The 24,656-nt window shown below is 33.2% G+C and overlaps 1 protein-coding gene across 6 annotated transcripts in view; it reads left to right on the top strand.

Annotated features, from left to right (window-relative positions):
• Window positions 1-24,656, top strand: part of PPP2R5E (protein phosphatase 2 regulatory subunit B'epsilon) — a 158,576-nt gene that overhangs the window by 54,233 nt on the left and 79,687 nt on the right. Inside the window, exon 1 of one of the 6 annotated variants that reach the window (XM_031952696.1) lies at window positions 13,438-13,870. The exons of 4 other annotated variants lie outside the window; for them this stretch is intronic. The gene's annotated coding sequence lies outside the window, so the exon portion shown is untranslated. Of the gene's footprint in view, window positions 1-13,437; window positions 13,871-20,039; window positions 20,241-24,656 lie in introns of those variants that run through there. One more of the 6 variants, XM_031952697.1, reaches the window with a different exon arrangement.

Genomic DNA, 24,656 nt, shown 5'->3' with positions numbered 1-24,656 from the left:
TCTTAATTTCTCATAAAGTTGTCATTAGCTTCCATTTGCTCAATTCTGATTTTTAAAGAATCATTTTCTTCAGTGAGCTTTTGAATCTCTTTTTCCATTTAGTCAATTTTATTTTTTAAGAAGTTTTTTTTCTTCTGTGATTTTTTTGTGCCTCTTTCCATTTGGCCAATTCTTCCTTTTAAGGCATTCTCCTTATTGGCTTTTTAGACCTTTTCAGTTTATTATTTTATTTTTTTTTACTGTTTGGTCTAGTCTGTTTTTTAAGATGTTATTTTCCTCAGTATTTTTTGGTGCCTCCTATGTCAAGCTGTTGACTCGTTTTTCATGATTTTCTTACATCACTTATTTCTCTTCCCATTTTTTCCTCTACTTTGCTTAGTTGATTTTCAAAATCCATTCTGAGCTCTTTCATGGCCTGAGACCAATTCATAGTTTTCTTGGAGGCTTTGGATATGGGAGCTTTGTTATCTTCTTCTGAGTATGTGTTTTGATTTTCCCAGTCACCATAGTAACTTTCTATGGTCAGAATGGTTTTTTTTTCTGTTGTTTGCTCATTTTCCCAGCCTTTTATTTGACTTTTAACTTTTTGTTAAAGTAGGGCTCTTCTTCCTGTCCCAAGCTCAAGGTTTAGTGCAGCTGTTTTCAAAGATGCTTCTAGGGATACCTGAAGGTGTTCAGTTCTTAAGAAATCTGATCAGAGAAGTGTGTTTACTACTCATCTGGCCTGTACAAGCCTTCTTTTTTGGCCTGGAATTTAGGGAAGTTCGCAGCTCCCTTGTGGCTACAAGCTCTGATATGCTAGTGCTTTTCTTCCCTTTAAGACTGCTACCCAGAACTACCACCTGGGATTGCGATTTGGATTTGATTATGGGCAAAGCAACAGAGTTCTGACACAGTACTAGCAAAAAAGACCTTATAATCTCCTTCTGATCATTTGTTTAATTCCTTTACTGTCTGTAGGGCTGAGAGCTACAGAACCAGGTGGTACTCACTGCTGATTCAGTGGCTTGCAAAACTTGCTTCTGTCTTGCTGGGGCCAGATCTGTGCTGGCTTGGCTTGTGTTGGATTGTGCTTCATTCTCATATATCCATCACCTTTCCTTTTCCTGCTGACCTTCTAAGTTGTCTTGTGTTGGAAAATTATTTCTCTCTGTACTTTTGTGGGTTCTACTGCTTCAGGAATTGTTTTATGACAGTATTTAAAGGTATTTGGAGCGTTTTGGGGGAGAAGTCAGATGAATAGATGATTTTTCTTTGCCATTTTTGTTTGACTCCCATAATAATTATTTAAAAAAAGAAATTAGGTGGTGAGATAGAGGATGAATATGTGAGTAGTGGGTATTTTTTTTTTTTTTTTTAGCAAGCTCTGTCAGGATTTGTTTGCATCTTACATTTGTTTCTTGTTTTATTTAAAAGTTTTGAATCTTAGTAAACTAATTAGTAATGTGAGGAGTATTAAAAACACAAATATAAAGAGCTTCCCCAAAATAGGAATTCCATTACACACTTCCCCCAAATATATTAGATCTACCAAAAAAAATTTTGGCCATATTTGCTAAGCTAGTACTTTGAATTCTTTAAAAAAGTTTTATTATTGATATTATATTACATTCATTTCTGAATATATCTTTGCTGATCCCTGCCCACTAAGTTATCCCTTATAACAAGAATAAAAACAAAAGTAGAAAAAAAAAAGCATTTCAGCTAAACTAATGAACATGTCTACCAAGTTAGAAAATATGTGAAATGATCTATGTCTTTAGTCTTCTCCTTACTTCTGCAAAGAAGGGAGGGAGACTGTACTCTATCTTCCAACCATCCTTATCTTAAGCTGGAGAAGGAATAGTAGCTGCTTCTAATAAACACATGTAAGTGTTCTGGACAAGTATGAAACAGTATTAAAAAAAAAGTGGAACACAGGAAATTCGTTTTAGTTACACAGACTGATATTCATTTTAGTTCTTCAGCTTGATGCACACTAGGCTTATATAGTTTTGTTTTATTTTCTAAGCAAAGGCTTAGTCATTCGGGGTATTGGCTATTTTCACAGTTGAACTATATATGTCAAATTTTGAGCATCACTTGGAAATTATTGGGGAGAGGGGGAAATGTATTTAGATACCAGCTTTACAGTTAACTGTTAGTTATCCTAGACAGATTATTTCTCTGATTTCTTCATTTGGTAGATTGAGATTTTGTGAGATTGTGTATTTATGAGTTTTTTTGAATTTTATGAGTTAGTAAGCTCTTTTCTAAATAAAACATTTGTTGTAGAAACAAATAAATCTCATTATAATGCAGCTATTTGAGGGCAAGTAACATCTGTCTTAAATTTTTACAGTAAAAGGTGAACCTCTGGGGATATAATTATGGACTTTTAGCTGGAAGGTAAAATATGTGTGTGTGTTTGTGTGTGTGTGTATGTGTGTGTGTGTATTCTTTTGTGTGAGGAAAGCATTTAAAATGGTAAATCTTGAGTGCTATGTAATTGTGAGGTGTGTATAATAATGATAAAGTAATATGGAAACTCTCATGCCTTTAAATCTTCACTAAAACTTTTGTGCAATCTTGGACTAACTAGTTTACTTAAGTAGTCATACATAACAGTTGTGGGTAACTAGATGAATTAATCTCTCAAGACTCTTCCAAATCTTAAAATTTTATACTGTTTTCTGTCAATGCATATTTTACTAAGGCTTGCCATGTGAAAAAGAGATTGATTTGTTTAGCTTGGTTCCAGAACCAAACGTCCAAGGAGCAATGGGGGCAGAAATTTCAAAGTCAAAGCTAAGTTTGATTAAAAAAAAGGGAAATTTCCTAACAGATAGAACTGTCCCAAAATGGAATAGACTGCTTCCAGAAATAGTTGATTAGGTCTAACAGGTTAGCTGCTTATCTGGAGTGTTATAAAGAGGATTCTTATATTGCTGCAGATGTTGCTAAGTCACCTCTGAAATTCCTTCTGACTTGAGATTCTGGGATTAAAAGTCATGGTTTTTCAGGAATTTTTATATTATTTAACTTGTGTACACCAGGAAGAAAAATTATTGGTTATTCATATACCTATTTTCCCAGAACATATATCATACATGATGCCTTGATTATTTTAATTGTTTGGCAAGTGTAAGGGCACCCACCATTTGTGCAAATGTTTCTGTTTTGTCACAGAGAAAATATTATTTAGTGGAAATGTTTTATATGTGGTAGGGGAGAGAAAGTTGAGAGAGGGATAAAAAAAAAAACACATTTTCCTAAGCATTTTTTGGGGAAGGGCTCTATCAATTTGTTATTATGTGTAGACACACAAGATTCCAACAAATGAGCTCAGAGTTATGTGTTATAAAAAGTGAAAAGATCTTTAGAATCTATAGCTTGTTTTCTCCATATAAAAATTGGAAATAAACAGTAAAGAGGGTTTCTTTTTTTCTTATAGCTTGGTATTAACCACTATATCCTTTTAAATAGCCTATTTTTTACTGTGTCTATGAGAGAAATCAGGTTGAAGTTGTGTGAAAGGAAAAGATGTTCTGTTCTGCATAGTTTTACCAAAACAAGGGATATTTAAGGAAATTAAGAGTACTTTTAGTTCAGAAATAATTAATTGCTTTAGAGAAAATTTTAAAAAAAGTTTCTCCAAAGCAGAGCTTTCTTTTGTGAACTGTAGTAATACTAGTCAATATAACTTTTTCAGGTATAGCAAGTAAAGAGAGTTTAGCAAGTACTTCCTCTTTTCTGTTTGTAGATTCATTTCAAGGCCACGGTAAACAAATTAGCTTGTATTTGGTTATTTAAAGGTTTTTGTAGATGTCTGAAGCTAAATTTTTTTTTAAAATCTACCCCCCCCCCAAAAAAAAAAAAACCAAACAAACCCACAAACCTAACATTATATAAAATGAGCATTTCAATTTACAAAGTAGAACAAAAACAAAAGAGAAGTATGTTTGAAACCCTAAATCTCGTTCCATACAGTTCACGTTAATAAAGTAAGCATGCAACTTTCAGAGCTTTCCTGCTTATCTGGGTTTTCTTCTTACCTTCTATTCCTTTTTATACAATTTTAAGAAATGTTTCATTGACCCATCCTCCCTCTTCCCATTTTCTCCATTCTCCCCTGACCCCTCCTTTTCCCTTCCCCTTTCTGTCTCCTCCCTTCTCTTTCCCCTTTTCCTTTGCCCTCCCTTCAATCCCTCCATTCCTTCCTTTTTCCCCCATACACACTGACCAAAAAAAGACCCTTGTAATTAATTACCTACAAAGTACAATGTAAGTATGTACAAAGTGAAGAAAAACAAATTTGCCATATTGATTGTGTCCAAAAACATATTTATCAATTTATATCTTGAGTTTTTTATTTGTTTGTCAAATAATGGGGTATTTTTTTGCTTCATCATAAAAATTCTAGAATTGTACTTGGTCATAGTCACCTGTTCTTAAACTTAAATTTGTTTTGATACTGTTGATATATCAGGGAACAATTTGAGCATAGGACATATTTTGAATTTGTTTATGCATGATTTTATCAGTGAGAAACCATGTATATACATGGAATACTGTACATAATGGAACTGAGCTGCGTAGATTGCACATATGCATAGACCTCAGACATCTACCAGGTATTCAGCTTTTAGACTGTTCTGATTATTAGGATTTTTCCCCTGATACCAACCCTAAACCTTCCTCTTTATAGTTTCTATTCATTATTCATGATTTTTCCCTTTCTTCCTCTTTATAGTTTCTACCCACTGTTCTTCATTTTTCCCTTTGAGAACATAATAAGTCTAATCTTTCTTGCATATGGAAGCTCTTTGACCATAATGATCATATCCTCCCCCCCTCCAAGTTTATAGTTTTGTTTTCTTCTTGTTGAACAATCCCATCTCCTATATTTTCAACATGCTTCAAGTTCTTTTGCCTCAAAGTGAAGCTACATTGTCAAATCATCTGTATTGGGAGACAGGAGACATGGTACATGTCTGTCTGTCTGTCTATCTATCTTATCTATCTATCTATCAGATTTATCTCTGATCTTTTATTCCATCATCTTTAAAATAATGTCACATAATAACACTTTAAAATGGACAAAACACTCCTCAAAACAAACCCGTGAAATATAGAATGCAAATAATTATCTCCCTTTTATACATGAGGAAATGTAGACAGGTAGTGACTGATCCTAGGATACACTATTACTTAACCTCAGGCTTTGCTCATTTTACTTTATTAAGTCAGGTAAAATGATGTATTTAATTTATTAAGCACTTTCTGGTTAGATTAGATGATTTCTAAGTTCCCTCTCACATAAAGTTTCTTTGCTCTTATACAAACATCCCAAAGCAGTATTTAGAAAACATTTGTTAGATGAAGTGGCTATTTAAAAAACCATTTCTATTTCAAAACACATAAAATCAAGTAAAGAGATTCTATAAATATAAATGTGAGATAATTTGAGATTTATTTATTGCAATGTCCCAATCAAAAGCATTCTAAGCAAATTAGAGTTCTAAAGATGCCTAAAGAGTTCTAGAGATGTTCTAAAAGAGTTCTAAAGATGTATCCACTCTTGCCTTTACCTTGAGATTGATTTGGCCAGGTAATATATAAAACAAATTTGAATAGTTAATTTTCCAGTCAGTTTTCTGATTACATAAATAGGTAGTCATGAACAAATAACATTCAGTGATTTCCTTGCAATCAGTTTTTAATGGACTTGAGAGCTTTGGTTTCCTTCAAAAGGAAGAAGACAATGGAATATTGGGATTATTAAATATTTACTATCTGCCAGGTTCTATCTGATGTATTTTACAAATAGGATTTCCTTTGATATTCACAATCACCTTGGGAGATAGGTGTATTCATTATAAAATTATCTAATGACTTCATTGTTCCTATCAGGAAACATGAATAATATTTTTGTCTTGATTAGTCTTTTTGGTAGTGAGCAGGAAGAAGCAATTACAATTATAATATTTCTATTGCCTAACTGAGCTATTAAATCTGACTTAGATATCAGAATAAAGTTTAGTGAGATTTGGATTTACATTTTCAGTGACTTAGAGTCTCTTTACAGTTTAGAGCTATATTAGCCATATATAAGGAATCGGGCTTGAGAGAAGGATTCTCCTTGCTTTACAATTTACTTGTAATAACAGGCAAAAACCACTTCAGGTTTCCGATTCTCATTTTCCTTTGTTTCTAAAATGGGGCAAATAGTCACTATGATGTTCTAGTCAGAAGTTTTATGAGAATCAAATGAGATAACATGTATATAAATATTTGGAATGGTACCACATATATATACATTTGTATTTTTATTATATTAATTTGGAATGTAAGATTCTGGTTTGGGCAGTGTAACAGTCCACCTTTAAAACTATTCCTATGTTTGTCTTAAATTTACATCTAATAAATCATAATCTTCTTTTAGACTGTTAGTTTGAAATGAAGTATAATTTTATTTATAGCCATAGATAGAGATAGATAGCGCTATATACACATTTATATATGTGTGCGTGTGTGTGTGTATATATATGTGTGTGTGTGTGTGTGTGTGTGTATGTGTATATATATATATATATATATGTATATATATATATGTATGTATGTCTATATGGCAGCAGTGTTGTTCTTGATAGTACAGTTAAAATTTTGCCAAAATTTCCATTGGTAACTTCTTTTTGGATGCTTTTACCTTTCAGTTCGGCTTTGCTTTGGGCCACAGTGATAGGATTTGAATATATATATTTTTTCAGATAGTTTCCCTTATTTCTCCAGTGGCATAAGAATGACGGGTATTTTATGTAGCTTTTATTGATGTGTTCTATACAACTTTATAAAAAATTTTGAAAGTAATTTACCTTAATTTTTGTAAATCTCTTCTACAAAAGTGATAACCTGAATGTAATGTGGTATATTTTGAATTGTCAGAGGTTTCTAAATTGTCTGCAAGAGTTCTATCAGACCCTAGTTAACTAGAAAGGCCACATGGTGATACTACTGATGGGTTTCATGTTCATCATAAATTGAATTTCATTATCTCTGGCTTGACCACTATAGGGTCAATTTCTTTAGCCACAGTTAAGTCAGAAGACTTCTGTTATGGCTTGCAGTGGTCTTTATGTGGGTAGAAGGAACATCCATGCAAATGAAATTATAAGCTCTTTGAAATAAAGGTAGTATTCTGTAGAGATAGATTCTTAGAACTAGAATGACCTCAGTGTAAATTCTACCTTGTGATTATTGTGTCATATAACATCCCTTGAACTGTTATTTCATATAGGATGAAATATTTATCCTAATTGGGAAGTTCTTTCTAATGAGTGGGTGGAGCTGAGGGTACTCTTGGTGGCTCTTTTAATGTGATAATATACTGTTAGAGCCAATAGAGAACTTGGCAGGTATCATACTATCACTGATACTTGTGCCGACTTTTTAGTATTCTCACTTGGGGCTGGCTTCCATTATTGTTAAATGTTACAAATTAAAATTTAATATTGGGAAAAAGCTAACATGATTGAAACCACATGTCAAGTTTTATTAGCTTAAAATCAGATGTTTACTCTTTTGGATGTTATGGAATAAGTCTAGTAAGTGGGTAGTGAATTGGGGGACTTGAAGACATTCAGTATTGAGTCACTGAGGAATCTCCTTCTTTCCTTGAGGAAATTTCTTAAAATGCACTAATATATAGGGAGAAATAAAAAAATACTCTTTGTCTTCTGTAATGAAGATGGTATTTGTCTTTGTTCATTTCTTAATTATCATGTCATCTACCTCTGTCTCTTGCATATTATTTTCTTCAGTCACTGTTCATTCTCCTGATTCTTTTCCTTTCCTTTTTAAAAATGTAAAATCCTTTGAAATACATTTTTGCCTGCAAACAGGAGCATCTGGGGGATTTTTACCATCTATAGGAGCCCCACAGATGCTTTGGTTTGCAAGATGTGTTGATTTCATCTATCCCTAAAACATCTCAGAGCCTCTTAGAAGAAATTTGTAGTCATTCAGTGACATTTAGCCTAGCTATCCATTCAGGAATGTTCATGTGGATGAAAAATTTCTATTGTTCAGATTTCTACATGCATTGGAATAGATGTCATATAGCATTAATTAGGGAAAATGAGGATAGTGGATTATATTGCTTTTGGAAAATTGAAAAGTATTTTTAATGATTGGAAGCAAAAAGCCCAAAGCCCATCTTTTCAATACAGACACTTTACTGGTGTGGCAAATAGCAGCAAGCCCTGAAATATCACTGCCTCTGAAGAACTAAAGTTAAATGTCACTCAAAGAGCAATGGAAAGGCACATGGTAGGTGGGAGCAGGCTGCAACATATGACCAGTGAGGAATTTGGAAGAACTGGAGACAAAGATAGCATCAAAGAATTGTATGACAGAGAGTATATGTTAGTCATTGGACTAAAATGAGGGATGACAAATGGGTGGCTTGAGTTTTTCCATTGGGACCCCTACTAGCGTTAAAAGACAGCAAAGAAGGGGTCTGGAAGATTGGATAGATCACCTGCAGCACTTTTGTAGTGAATTTGTTTAGGATTGGTAGGCATGGATGTGTTACATTCTGCATATTGGAGAGAATTCCTGAATTGATAAGATTTTACATCTGAGTTAATTATTCCTTGAAATACTTCTAGTGTCCCCAAATTTGCCTTACTTGGCTCATCTTATCTACAGTAGTTCCCCTCCCCCCACTTTAGACCTGTATTCTAAATTGGTTCTAATAAACACCTATTACAAAATACATATTATTCAAAAATTGGGTTTAACGGATTTAAATAAAATAATATTTAAATACATTAGGGGAACCATTTGATGACTTCTAATTTAATTTTTAAAAATTAATATTTGCTTCTGAATTTCTCTTTTGAAAGTTATTTTCAGTCAGGTACATATCTTTTTTAGCATTTTGCTCTATGTCTCCCAATATGCAAACTCTTAAATTACTACATGTCTTATAGCAAGAGGAGGGATCATTTTTCCTTTCAGGGGTAATTTTCTCAAGAGGGGAAAACAAATCAGAGATTAGATGGGTAAAAAGTAGCTTTCTTTACCCTCACTCCCCTCAGAAAAGAAGAATAAAAAACATCTAATTTTTAACTTAAGAAGAAAGGTCCTTTTTATAAGAATTACTGAGAAAACTAGCAGAAACTAGGGTTAGATAGATATTTACACAATATATCAGAATAAATTCAAAATGGATACATGGCATGAATGTTAATGATTATAACATATGCAATTTAGAAATGAAGTAAATTCAGTTTATTTTTTTTTTAGAGATTATGATTAAACAAGGGATAGAAATGATAATCGGGAATGTGTGTAATTTAAAAGCTTTTGTTCAAATAAATGCATTTAGACTAAGAAGGGAAGTGATCATTTAGGAAAAATAATATTAAATATCTCTCCAAGATATATAGGCAACTAGTAGAAATAAAGAAGCTCAAAAGCCATTGCCTAATCCTTAGGTGATCAAAGGCTATGAATGAACTTTTCTCAAAAGAATGCACACTGTTTACTACCATATGAAAGAGTGCTTCGAATCACTAATAAAAATCGAAGTGCAAAACAATAAAATTTTCATCAAATAGACAATCACAGAATATGATCAGTGGTCAGTGTTAAGTGGCATTGTAGAAAGATGGGCACTATTAATGCAGTATTGGTAGAACTGTGGCTTTATCCTGCTGCTCTGGAAAGCAATTTAGAATTGTGCTGAGAAAGTGACTAAATGTCTTCCTCATTTTCTCACTAATCCTTAGTTTCTCCTTGTCTACTAGTTGTTTCCTTGCTACCTACAAACAAATCCATGTTTCCCTAAAAATTAGCATTTGCTTGTTTCTAATAGCATGATTAGTTGTTGTCTCAAGCTTTTTATAGCTAAACTTTATACTAAATATAAAAGTGGAATCACAATCAGTTCCACTTTGTTTCCTCTCACTCTTAAATCCTCTACAGTTACTTCTGACTTCATTTAACTGCAATTGCTTCTCCCTAAGTTATATGTGATTTGTTAGTTGTTTCTTCTCAGTCCTCATTCTTCATTTCTCTGCAAACTTTAACACTTCTCAATTGCCTTTTCCTCTAGGTTTTTGTGTTATTGCTTTCACTTTGTTGTCATCCTGTCTGATTATTTTCTTCAAGATTAAGCTCAAAACCCACTTTCTGCTAGAGGTCTTTCTTGGTCCCTTTTAGTGTTCTTGCCTCCCCCTGAGATTAACTCCCAATTGATAATCTGTAGATACTTTATGTCTTTAGTTGTTTGAACATCTCCCTCTTTAGAATTGTAAACTCTTTGAGGTCACTTGTTGATTAAGTATACCAAGTATTTTTTGATATACTTATTTTCTAGATTCCATTTTATGGGGTTTTTTTTTTTGGCCTTTATTTGAGTGATATGTAGTGATCTGTGTTTCTATTGCATCTACACTTAGATGTTGATATAATTATTTCCACTGTCTATAGATCTTCAGGTTAGGTTAGGTTAGGTGGTTGTCCTTCATTTTCAAAGAGGACAAAATGACATCACTATGTTAGAGTCAAGTTCCAATATGTCTGTCTATGGCTAATCAGAACAATATAAGTTTGGAGTGCTCTGCCACAGGTTGGACAGAAATAGACCTTATGAACATTTGAGGTGGACTCTTTAGAGTTTTGTGCATCTTGCATTTCTTCTGAGCTATTTCAGTTCTGCTTTGCTCAGATAGCATAGCACCTTTTCTGATGAGAGCACGCCATGCTGGACAACCATGTGCTAGTATCTCCCATATCATACAATTAATTTTAAATAAAGTCAGTAAGTTTTTTCAATTAGCTCTTGCCCATATTTAATTACTATTTTTGAGAGTCATCTCAAATATCATCGCTACATCTTTCTTCCTGTGTTCCTTACTGTGGTGTTGATTGTAAACTATCTTGATGTGTGTAGATTCTGAGAAGTTTGTAGACTGTCATATATTGTAGGATAATGTGTTTATTCATGATGATTACTGCTAATAGCGGCTTTTAAAAATTAAGTCTGTGTTGATACAATTGGTTTATTAGTTGGATTTATGTTTTCAAACTCAAAAAGGGCTTTTTTTTTGACATGTTTTTTTTAACGTCCATCTCCTTTCAAAGTCTTGATACACACTGGTACTTTTTGTTTTTTAAACATCCATTTCATTATTAGGTAACACACTTGTACCTAGTAATGCAATAAAAATAAAATTTCAGTGCCTCTAGGCTCTTTAGCTTTTTCCCCTTTGGATCTAAGTATTTCCTAAATTTCTACTTTAATTTCAAAATGAAGTAATTTCTTGTGATTTCCCATTTTTTATCTCCAATTCATTAGGATATAACTTGGAGCTAAGGGTATTATTTATAAAAGAGGTAAGAAGACCTTTATAACTGATAAAATGTTTCCAATTTTATTAGAATATGGTACTGGCACATAAACAAAACAGTACATTTTACTCACACTTAGGATATACTTCTGCTTAGTGGTTAAGAGTATCTGAATACATATACACACATTTCTAACAAGTGGATATATTCTTATTATCTTGCCTTGTGTGGTGGTACCAGAACCTAACATAAATGATGACTTTTGCTGTTTTTTGGGTCAAGTTGATTATCAACAATGGTTTTGAATAAGGTCAGCCTGCTAAGTCTGCTCTCGATTTCTTAGATCTGTAAAAAGGAATTATGTCATGCTGGCTGCTCAGATAATTGGGAGTGTCACCAGAGTGGCACTTTTCTTCTTTTTGATGTTCTCTTCTTTTTGAAGGTCAGGTGGAAATGATTATATATTTAATTTTACATAAAGCTATTCCATAGGTGAATAAAATGATTGTTTTTTTGTAATTGATAAGAGTACTGGGATACAGATTTGCTTTCTGAAGGTGCACTGATAACACCATCAGGAATACAGTAGCAGAGAAAAAATTAATAATACTATAAATTTTTTGTCTTCCCACATAGTTTTGATTTCTTCTGCTAGTTCTCTATATTTAGAAAGCCCTTTATTCCAGATAGAGTGTAGATTTATGAGTATTTGGTGTAATGGCATGAATTTAAAATGTTATTTTTTTTACACACAGATATATATACATGCACACATATATTTATCAATATATATATATATGTATATATTATATATATAAAATTTACTCAATTTATCTGAGTAGTTGTGAACAACAGTTTTGTTTATAATGATACTCTAGTTCCAGCACATTTTTGTTGACAACAGCAACAAAATTTGTAGTACAGGAATTTGTCATCTCTTAATTTATAAAGGATAGCAAGTGCCTGGTGTATTTAGCTTCTAGCCACCTGATCATGCCTTTCTAGTTATCTGGCAGATGCTAAATTTTGCAACCTGCCGTGATATGTTGCAGTTTCCACTACTTTCTTGCATAATCGACATCAATCAATAATCTAGGCTTCCTAAACAAAACTTTCTTGTAATTTCTAGTGGTTCCTGAGTTACTCTCATAAACTCTTTTTTTTTCTGTAAATCTGTATGATGCAGCCATTTATTTGCTGCTTTCTTGTGAATGTATTATGGATTGAACTCATGTGGATGTTACCCACAGAGTTGGAAATGTCTGTAGTGTCAGAACTCTCTTAGTTCAGGTACAGTGTTGGTACAAAATGAGGTGGTACTTGCAAGTCATTAAACAGGTAACAGAAAGAAGTCTGCTTTACTCCAATACAACAAAGAGATGCAACAGAATACAGTGGTTCTTCTCATCTCCATATGGAAATACTTTTGAATGTTAAGACAGGGTATGGTGAAGAACGAGGCAACTAGAGTGACCTTTAGAAGTCTATAAAAGTCAGAAGACTTGTTGGGACTTTTTGTGTCCAGAGGTGACTGGGAAGCCACACTGGGGAAGAAGCCACATTGGTAAATAACTAGTCCTATCGTAGAGTGCCTTTTAATCTCACATTTGGGTCTTAATTATTTCATAGACTTCAACTAAAGTTAAACCATTTTCAATTACATTTGGCAAATGAGATATAGCTGTTATCCTCTACTACTGTGGTGCAATGATATTTGCTTGTTCTAGAGGTCATTCTGTATTAACTTTCTATGTGTACAGAGATGATGATTTCTCCTCCCCCCCTTTTTTTTCAATGAGACCGCATTAGTGAATACAATAATAATTTTTTTAGCTGAATACAAGTTTAGGATGTAAGGTCATCCTCTGAAGATTCAGTGATAGCATCTTCCTTACAGTTTTAATAACAGACAGGATAACTGGGATGATAGGCATCTCCTTTGGTTCTTACATTTTGAAATTCTCTACTGGGTTTCAGTATTTTGAAAGGTTTTCATTCTCTGTAGCTTAGAGATTATGGATAATTTGGTAAAGATAGCTATTCAAATGTTAAGTCTTTAAAATTATTATGTCTAGGCATTTGTGGATGACAGTTCTTTCTGTCATGATGCTATAGTTCCACTGAAGTTTATTGGTTGAATTGTCCAGGATATTTTGAGTTAGCTAGTTGTATTATGGAATATGTTATTTGTCAGTCCACCTAGAGAGCTTCTGATATATAAATGTCTTGCCAAAGATTAGTAGATGTTTGATTTTCATAGCCTTCAATAATATGTTTTTATAACCTCTATACTTTCTTGCAAAATCCACATTGATCCCTAAATCTAGGTTCTTTAAAAGGATAATCATTCTGTAGTTTCCAGTGGCAGTGATCTCGCCTGAATTACCATCATAAACCCTTCTCTTTCCAAAAACAGATTGGTGTGACTCAGCTGTTGGTTTGCTTCTTTATTGACATATTCTTGGCTGAGTTTGACTGTATGTTGTATATGGACAGCCTTTCGATTCCACTGTTTCATAGGCTCTGCCTGGAGGTAAGCTACTTAGTTATATTTAACAAATCCAATGGCGTGTACCTCTTATCAGCCTTTGTTACTAATGCTTGCTAAAGTGAGTTGTGCTTGTTCCAAAAGTATATCTGAAGTCTTCTAATTTATTAATTACTTTGAAGCATCTTGTTTGTTTTTTTCTTGATGAGGAAGTCTTTTCTTTATATAACTATTTCTTTAATATTATATAAGTTTTTACTAGCATACTTCTCTTCCTCTTCTCATAATCTCATTGATATAGATTTTAAAATAAAATTTTTTTTCTCCATTTTTTTTTTTTTTGAAACCTTAATCATCCAGTATTCCTCACTTACTCTGATCTCAGTTATACTTGGGCAACATCTTTTCTGTCCATCTTCTCTCCTCATTGGGTTAGCCACCACTTTAATTCAGGCCATGATTTCTTTCACCTAGACTAATGATACAGTCTCATAATTGGCTCTTAAGTCTTTTTTCCTTTTTAAAGATCCTCATACAGCTTCCAAAAAGATACTCCAGAATGCAGGCTTGAGCCATTGTCACTTAATCTTGTTTCTAGAATCAAGTAAAAACCTCACTTCAACCTATTTTTCCATGTTTATTGTGTATATAACACTTTCCATGCATTCTACAAATTAAACACATTAGCCTTCATGCTGCTTTCATATCTGACCCTCTTCACAGACTACTTCCTATTCCAGGAATGGCATCCCTCATTTCCACCTTTTAGAATCTTGTCTCCTTCAGAATATAAGTTTAAATGCAATTTTCTATATGAAGCCTTTCCTGATCCTTCACCCTCCCCTCAGGTGTTAGTGACTTCTTTGTAATAATTACATTTTTATGTACATATGTGCATGCATATATGCATATACATATTCATGTGTGTATACAGATATGCACAGAGATATTATAGTGTATATATGCATGTAGTATTTAATAGAATATAAGCTTCCTGGAAACAGGGATTACTTCCTTTTTGCCTTTCTATACATAGTGCATGATACACAGTGGATGTTTAATTAATGCTTGTTATGTGATTGCTGTAGCCCTCATTGATCTCCTTTTTATCTAATATTCACAGTCTACTTTTGGTATCATAGACATAGAGTTGGAACTAAAGAGTTCTACTTCCTCTTTTTAGAGAGGAGAAAACAGAATCCAGAGAGCTAAATTACTTGCTCAAGTAACTTCATCTTGGCAGGATCTGAACCCAAATTCTCTAACTTCTAATCCAACAATCCTTCCACTGCACCCTATTGTCTTCCTTGGTATTTCTATCTTTCTGTTTTGTTTTAATGAGTTGGTTTTCCTTCCTTGCTACTTGGTGAGTTATTTGAGGGCATTTGTCATGTTTTCTGTTTCTTATCTTTTGTAATGCTTAGTAGCTGCTGTGTTACTTAATTGGAGGTCTTAGGAGGATGACCACAGGATTAAAGGAAGCTCAAAACTGGTTTTCCCCAATTAAGAGAAACAGTTCTTTTATATTAAGCTTGAAACCTTGGATGACCTGTTTCAGCTCTTTAATTTTTAAGGTTTCTGAGAATTCAGTTTTTCAGACTATTTTGACAAAGTACAGTACTGAAGGATATTTAAGTGAAGATAATCCTATCAACACAGAGGATCACAAATTTAGAGTTTGGTAAAGAGACCTTGGAGATCATTTAATAAAGAGGTGGCAAATTCTTGTGGAGTGCTGCCAGAACCAAGCAAACATATAATTGGGAAATGTTTTACAAAATAAACAAAATACAACATAGATAATGTAAATTTGTGGTTTTCTTAGGCAATAATGGGTCTAAATGGTTTGTTTTTATTTGAAGTTGAGACTGCTGATTTAGTACAATTTCATATTAGTTGATACTATTAGCTTTGTTGAACACTGGGGTGCTGACCTTCCTTTACATGCTAACCTGCTTTTCTAAGCCTGGTTATTCCCAGATTATTTTAGGAATTTTTTTTGTTAGCCAGGCTTGTCTCTGTATTGAAACTAACTTCTAGATTGTTGAGGGTTTTCATAAGCTTTTTGCTGAAACTTAATCTGATCCAGCCTCTAGGATTTTGCCATTTTCTTGAAGTGCATCTAGCAGAAGCACCTAGCATATTGAATCAATACTGTGCATTTAATTTCATGAAATTAAAATTGCTTCTGTTATGGTACAGTATTGTTTGCTTAATGATTGGTTCATGTACTAATTGGACAAACAAAAAAATAGGAAAAAAAAAAACCCTCTTGAATACAGACTCCTTTACACCCTTGTATAATCTTGAAGGTGTTTGCTTTTAGTTGACTTGGCTTATGATAGGTACTTGTTTGGCCCTGTCTTTCTTGTAACTTTATGTTTCTGTTTGTGATATTGTTGCTGAATTGCAACTGAAAAACTTTAGCAACATAAAACTGTTTTCCATTTTGTAGTCACCTTGCTGTACTTTCTGAAGTCAGACTTCATTTATTGAATAAGATGATGAATTAAGGAGAAACTGCTGTTATACAAGGCATTTGTAGAAATAAAACTAGTTTAGAAAGTGCATTTAAAAAATAAGACCTTTGCATGTGCAGCAACATACTTAGCTGAACATTTGGGCACTAATACTGATCAAAGAATGTGGGAGCTTCAAGTTCAATATGTACATACCTGGCTTCATTTATATTCTGTAAATAGTTCCTGAGAAGCGTTTTCCCTTTTGCCTTATACAAATAGATTTTTGTCCTTAGGAAATTAATAGGGGTAGTCAGGGACTTCTTATTTTTATAGCTATTAAGCTCATAAAAATTAACTCAAAATAGCAAAGAGGATTTCTAAATTCATTTGTAACTTTAGTGCCTTGAAATATTTTCTCTGTCTCCTGAGACACAAACTTTTTATATTTTCTTCTGTTTTCTGAAACACAAACTTTCTATATTCTGTTCCCCCTCCAATTGTTGCACTAATGTTTTTGAGAATAATAAAGTACTAGTCTATCCTCTTTTAAAATGAATATTAACAGATGCTATATCTGTAGTACTTTTCATTTTGCAAGAAGATTCACATTAGCTAATTCTTAGAACAATCTATTGGGGTAAAAAAGTGTAACAATTAAAGTGTGACAGTTTATAATTAAAGGTTTTGTTTGTATATTTGTTTCACAGTTCATTTGAGCATACTCAATTCATATTGAAAAGAATACATATTTCGCATTCAGTCTCCATAGTTCTCTCTGTGGATGTGGATGGCTCTTTCCAGTCCAAGTCTATTGGAACTGCCTTGAATCACCTCATTGTTGAAAAGAGCCAAGTCTATCAAAGCTGTTGATCCAGAATTTTAATTGTGTTGATGTTGATCCTGAAAATAAATGCAAAGGGAACATTTTTTTCCCCTTAAAGTAAGCCAAGAATGAAAAGTTGATTATGAAAGAAAGCAGGGTGTTAGTTCCCCCATTTTAGAGGTGAGGAAAAGGAAGCCTAGATACTGATCACTTAGGGGGAGCAAGCCCTCTGGGGCAGAACTTGAACCTGGGTTCTCTGACTTGGAGTGTGGGACCTTCTGACTGAAAACAAACAAAAAAGATATTTGTATGAGTAGTGTTAATCATTGCAGCTTTTATCTCATTAGATCTTTACACAACCCTACTAGGTAGGTGCTGTTATTGTCCTTCCCCATTTTACAGATGAGGAAACAGAGGCAGACAAAACTTGCCCAGAGTCACACAGCCAGAGGCTGGTTTTGAATTCAGGTCTTCCTGACTCTGAGCCCAGGGTTCTATCTGTAATGCTCTAGATAGTCTTATCATCCACCTTCCTCATCCTTAAGAAATTTTTATTCTGTCCATTGAATTTTTTTCTTAACTGAAAAGGTATCTAGAATTTTTTTTTTATTGTTCATTAAAAGTTTTTTTTTTCTAAAATCCATTAATTGAACAAGTTTGACAACAGAGAAGAGATGAGAAAGTGTATCTTTTCTCCTTTTATTGGGTAGATGTGGAATGTTAAATCTGTTGTATTATGTATCACTTATTTTTTGAAATGTTTTTATTTTAAATCTTTGTTACATGAGAAATTATCTGGATATGGGAAGTAGGAAGGGATCTATATATCTTTTAATAATAGCTTTTTATTTTCAAAATACGTAGAAAGATAATTTTCAATATTCACCCTTGCAAAACCTCGTGTTCCAAATTTTTCTCCCTTCCCTAGACAGCAAGCTGTCCAATATATAGGTTAAACATGCAGTTCTTATGCTCAAAAAGTTATCAAACTGTGCATACCCTTTGATCCAGCAGTATTTCTGCTGGGCTTATACCCCATAGAGATACTAAAGAAGGGAAAGGGACCTATATGTGCTAAAATGTTTGTGGCAGCCCTATTTGTTGTGGCTAGAAGCTGGAAAATGAATGGATGCCCATCAATTGGAGAATGGTTGAGTAAATTGTGGTATATGAATGTTATGGAATATTATTGTTCTGTAAGAAGTGACCAGCAGGATAAATACAGAGAGGATCGGTGAGATTTACATAAACTGATGCTGAGTGAAATGAGCAGAACCAGGAAATCACTATATACCTCAACAACGATACTGTATGAGGATGTATTCTGATGGAAGTGGATTTCTTCGACAAAGAGGAGATCTAACTCAGTTTCAATTGATCAAGGATGGACAGAAGCAGCTACACCCAAAGAAAGAACACTGGAATGAATGTAAACTGCTTGCATTTTTGTTTTTCTTCCCGGGTTATTTATACCTTCTGAATCCAATTCTCCCTGAGCAACAAGAGAACTGTTTGGTTCTGCACACACATATATTGTATCTAAGATATACTGTAACCTATTTAACATGTATAGGACTGCTTGCCATCTGGGAGAGGGGGTGGAGGGAGGGGAAAAATGGGAACATAAGTGAGTGCAAGAGATAATGTTGTAAAAAATTACCCTGGCATGGGTTCTGTCAATAAAAAGTTATTTTAAAAAAAAAGTGCAGTTCTTAGGAAGGGATATAATAAAAAATGAATTTGACATAGGTATTCAAAAATGAAACCAGGAAAAGTTTAAGAACTCATTAGGTTATTTTCAATGCCGTAGAATGAAGTTATGATTTAATTTTTCAAAATTTGGGAATAGCTTACATTTATAAAACTCTTAGAATGCATTGCCTCATTTGAATCTTAAAAATACTTGGTGAAATAGATGCTATTATCATTCCTTGTTAGAGATGAGGAAAGTGAGGATCGGGTAAGAAGTAGTTCTCAAATCCTATTTTGAACTAGGTCTTCCTAGGTCATTGTTTCTGTGGCTTTGCATGTTGTTTGTGATTGTGTAGTACTATAGATTTAGAACCATGTACAAAATTGGACTGAAGATGTATTAATCTTAGAATATATTTTAGAAGTTTTTTGTTTAAAAACATTTGAACATGTTAACTTACTAATGATTTGCTTTTTTTCTGCTAAAAATCTAGTTTGGAAAAATACCGTGATTGTTTAAAACATTTCAGTTAGGTTCTAGTTAATTAAAATTGTACTGTGTTATTATCAGAATCACAGATATACAAATTATTAACAATCAATTATTTTAAGACATAATTTACTGGTAGTATATTGTTGCATGCTTGTTGGCTTTGTAGTTATTCATTTACTTGCATTTATTTTTATGGCAACTGTTTATTATAAGAAATGTTAATGTAGGGTAGGTAGATGGCACAGTAGATAGAGCACCAGCCCTAAAATCAAGAGGACCTAAGTTCAAATCTGGTCTTAAATACTTACCACTTCCTAGCTGTGTGATTCTGGGCAAGTCACTTAACCAGCCAAAGGGGGGAAAAAAGAAGAAATGTTAATGTAAATATAAAATATTGATGGGCAAGCATGAGCAGGTTTTGATCTGCATGATTGGAGGGAAATTTTAAAGCAATGAGATTGCAGATCAATTTGAGTAATTATAAACTAAAATTCCATTCTAATAAAAAAAATTTTTTTAAAGACATGTGACATAGGTATAGTCTATTAGAACCTTGGGTAACTTTTATATCATGAGAAGTATCAGAGTAGGGCTATGGAAGTATTACCTCCAGAGTAGGCTGAAAGATTTTAAAAATAAATCATTCAGTATAAAAAAGCTAGACATCTTTTACTTGCTATAAGTTTTTGATTTAAAAGGAAAATCAATAACAAATCAACAGAAAAAACTCTACAAAAAAACCATTTGGTTTTGATCAACACTGCAGTATTCTTCAATAAAATAGTATGCTCTCACTTTTCAGAAATTATCAGCTTTAAGAAATGAACAGATTGGTGCTGAAAGAAGCAGAAGAAATCCAGCACAGACAACAATTCACAATGTTATAACAATGAATTATTAAGTTTTGGAATATTCATCAAAGTAATGAAAATGTGTCAATTTTAGGTATGACATTTTGAAAAGCAGTTCCCTGATTTATAAATTCTTATTAACTTTCATTTTAGATATATTGAGCTTCTCTATGGTGAATACTATCACAAGCAGTTTAATAGCAAGAAAATATGCACCATGGAAAAATTTTCATAGTTGCATTACTTATGATAACAAAACTCTATAAACAAAATATTTGCCAAATGATTAGAGAATGGCTGAATTAATTGTGGCTTGTGATTGTTATATTACTGTGTCATTAGAAGTAATGAATATGAAGACTAGAATAAATGTTGGAAGACTTAAATAAAATGATGCGGAGAGAAGAAAGGAGAAGCAAAAGAATCAGTATGCAATGACTGTAATAATGCAAATAAATAAATAAAAATGAAGGAAAATAAAATTAAAAAAATTAGTGTTTATTAGTATATCATCAGAGTAAAAGAGTACATCCTTTCTGTTGATTCTTAGGCTACTGCTTTGCAGATTTAGGTATTTGCTGGGCAGTCTGTTGTACCAGAGTAAAATGATTACAGTAAATTACAATATAAAGGTGGTTTTCTGTTTTACTTTGTCCTTATCCCCCATCTTGAATAGGAAATATTATTAAAATAAATTTAAATTTAAACATTTTAAATAAAATAATTTTAAATTATATAATTTTACTGTCTCATCAAGGCAAGAACTACTTAAAAAAATTTACAATGTACCATGTAGTATTAGTGCTAAATTTATATATGTAAATATATGTTTATATATGGCCATTGCTATATATAACTTATTATGTATAAATAAAATAACATAAATGTATACAAACCTGAGAGTACTTGTCAGCTTTTGAGAAAAGTCAGAGTAGAACTCCATTATAAGAGAGTAATAATAACAAGTGTTTGACAGTCAGAACTGAAAAGAACAATCAGAAAATTCATAAGTTGTAATATTCTATATTGATCTGGGGTATCTCAGTATAAAATGCAGCATTGAAATTGTTAACACTTATAGAAAATTCTACTCATTTTTATTTACAGCGGGTACAAATCTTAGTTAAAACAATTAAATGATTACCTTTTATAGTGCATGTGTAAACACAACTTTAATGAATTTGGTAATTGTTGTTTACTGATTGATATTGTAAAATTAAGTACAGTGATGCAGTCTCTACCTTATAATTTTTCAATTTTTTTGTTGTTCCAATACAAAAACATTTACTCAGATCATGAAACAGTATGGATAGCAAGGGAGAAGATCAAATAGTAAAAAAGTTCCTACACTTATACAAAAAATTCCCCCTTTCTCCTCCAATTCTTCAGTAAGGATATAATTACTCAATATCCCAGGATCATCAGTGATTAATTTTTAGGATGGTATCAAAGGATTTTTTCCTACAAATCTTTTTCTTCGGGACATTGAAAACTTCTGTTTGGCTCTGGAGTATTATGATTTTCGTAGACTTATTCAGTCACAGAATTTGAGAGTTGGAAGGGACCTGAGGACCATCTAGTTCAATCAGTGACATGCTAGTAAACAACTTGCTCTCAGGATGGGAGGGGAGAGGGGAGAAATTTTAAGATAGACTTGAATCTGCATTAGTATAAACATTTTCCCATCACTTTTGTGAATCTAAACAGGAGTTGGCAAACTGTAGGTGAGAACAAAATCAAGCATGTTTTTTGTATAGTCCTGGGGCCACATATGGCCAGAAATCATATATGATTTTCACATTTTTTAAATACAACAAAACTTTGTTTTAAAAGAAATATAAAAACAAAACAAAAAACCCCCAAAAAGCCCCCCCCCCAACAAAAACAAAAACAAAAAGCCTATCTTAGTTCTTAGACTGTATAAAAACAGGCACAGGATGGATTTAGCCAAAGAACTGTATTTTGCTGGTGTAGATAATCAGCAAAATAATAAATCAGGATGATTTGTTGAATTCCAGAGTACACTGAAAATTTTAATAACTGGCTCTCTAGAGCTGGCTTTTAGAAGCCTCCAATATATCTCTGACTTGAACCTATATGTATGACTAGAGTTCTCACTAAAAGATATCCAACCAAGTATTTGAATTGAAGCAAATGGACTGATTAAAGACTGCTAAGGAGGAAGACTCCCCTACCTTTTGAGGTGGTCTGTTTGATTTATTAATTTTTTTTTTGTGCCAGTTCTTACTGTTTGAACTTTGTTTTAGAGATGAGTCCAGGTTCATCATGTTTCATTTCTGCATGTGCTGTGCTTATGACTGGTGTGCTTTACTGTCATGCTTCTTTGTGAGGCATGCCTCTTTCCTCTACCTCCCTTAGCTTTTCAGCTCCCTTTTGGACATTGTTTCTTCATTAGACTGTAAGGTCTTTGAAGGCAAGGACCAGCCTTTTCCCTATATTTATACTTGAAGCCCATAACATAGCACTGCCTAGCATATAGTAATTGCTTGATAAATGTTTGTTGCCTTGCATCAGGAAGTTTTTGTCCAGACATCGTCTCAACTGGATTCTGCAACTTCTGTGCGTTGCCTCAGGTTCTTTCCTTTGGAGAGAAACAGAAAAAAAAAAAATCTCCACATGACAGCCTTAATATTGTCTGTTCTCATGTTCTGAGTTTTGTCAAAGTTAAATGTGCCAAGTGCCTTCAACCAATTCTTATACAAGATTAGCTCAGGATCCTTCAGAAGCCATCCTGGTTACCCTTCTCTGAACACTTATCAATCCTCTTCTGAAACCATGGAGCCCATAATTTAGCACAGTATGACAGGTGAGATCTGACAAAGGACAATCTCCTCCCTGTTCTTAGAAGCTATGCCCATTTTAAAGCAGCACAAGCCTACATTAAGCTGATTTGGCAGCTATGTCAAACTGTTGACTCATTGTTTTATTCCTGATCATTTCCCATTTTCAGAATAACTGCTGTCTAATCATGTCTTCACTATCTTCTACTTATAAACCTGTTTTTATACTCACATGACTTTCCATTTATCCTTAATAAATTTCATCATCTTCACTTGCTTCACAAGCCCAATGTGCTAGCCAAAAGATCCTTTTAGATTTTGATTTTTTCTTTCTATGTGTTAGGTACCACCCTCCCACCTTGGTTCAGGCTGCAGGGTTTGGTGAGCATATCTTTTATGTTTTTATTCAAGTCAGTGATAAAATGCTAATTAGCTCAGATCATTGGACTGTATTACTGCAAGTTCCCAGCTTCATTGACATTGAACCATTAACTAGTTCTTCAGACTTGCCAGCCAACCAACTGTATTATTGTCTAATTCATATCTGTTTATTATTTCTACAAGCATAATATGAAATAACTTTATCAAAGATTTTGATTAAAAAAATCAGGTAAATTATATTCATAGACTTCCTCCTTATTTATTTTAGTCAATATTTGTGGGAAGGCTTTCAGTCGGGGAAGGAACGAAGGGGCAGGGAGGTAATGAGATTAATCTGGCATGGACCCATTCTTGATAAAGCCAGGCTGAGTCTTTATGACCACTGCTTCCCTTTCTAAATGTTCAGGAGTTGAAGTTAAGCTCACTAGCCCGCTGTCTGCCAACTTTGTTCTCTTTCCTACATTGAAAATTAGAATTTTCCATTCTCCAATCTTGTAACATTTTTTTAATTTCCCATAGTCTTTCATATGTTACCAATTCTGTATGTTAGGTGTCTTTTCTTTTTCTTCAGTATAATGTAAAAAGGGCTCTGAATTTATTTGTTTTTTGGGCTTTTTGCGTAGACTTAAAGTAAAAGTTTTTACTTTTTTCCCGGATTTTGTCTCCTGTGACTTTGTTTTAGCTACTAATCTAATTTTATAGCTTTACAAAGATAATTTTCTCCCTCTCCCATTTATTTTAGTTTGTTGATTTCATTTGAAAGTACTTTGCAAATACATTCTTACCAGCCTTTGTTAGTTAGGTACACCCCTTCTCTGGTCAGGATTCTGTCATTCCTCCATTGTAAGCCATTACACAAAAATTTAAATCCCATATTGAGATTCCACTTCCTTAACCAGTCTTTTACTTCCTAAATTAATTTTTCATTTCTGTATCCATTTCCTTCAGTAAATCATAAGCTGTGACTTTATGGTTCAATTTTTGCCCAAGACTTTATTGTTAACAGAATTTTACAGGTTTATTTTAGAAGTGTCATTTTTGCTCACACAATTCACCAAAAATGGGTAATTTATATCCATTTTTATAAAAGTGGTATCCTTTTTGTTATATCTGCCATCAAATGACAAATGAGATATCACATGAAATAACATGTAGAACATTTGGTAACCTTAAACTGGCATTTTTATTTTGGCTCTTAATATTATTGCACATGCCTCACAGTACTACAGACCTTTATCGTTAGGACCATGCTACTTTTTCTCTTTTTATTCTGACCCTTACTATAAATTCTCAGTTAACGATTTCTCTGGTTCTAATGTATCACTCTT

The sequence above is a fragment of the Sarcophilus harrisii genome, chromosome 2 (assembly GCF_902635505.1).
Source record: "Sarcophilus harrisii chromosome 2, mSarHar1.11, whole genome shotgun sequence".
NCBI classification, from domain to species: domain Eukaryota; kingdom Metazoa; phylum Chordata; class Mammalia; order Dasyuromorphia; family Dasyuridae; genus Sarcophilus; species Sarcophilus harrisii.
This window is presented reverse-complemented; position numbering and strand designations above follow the sequence as displayed.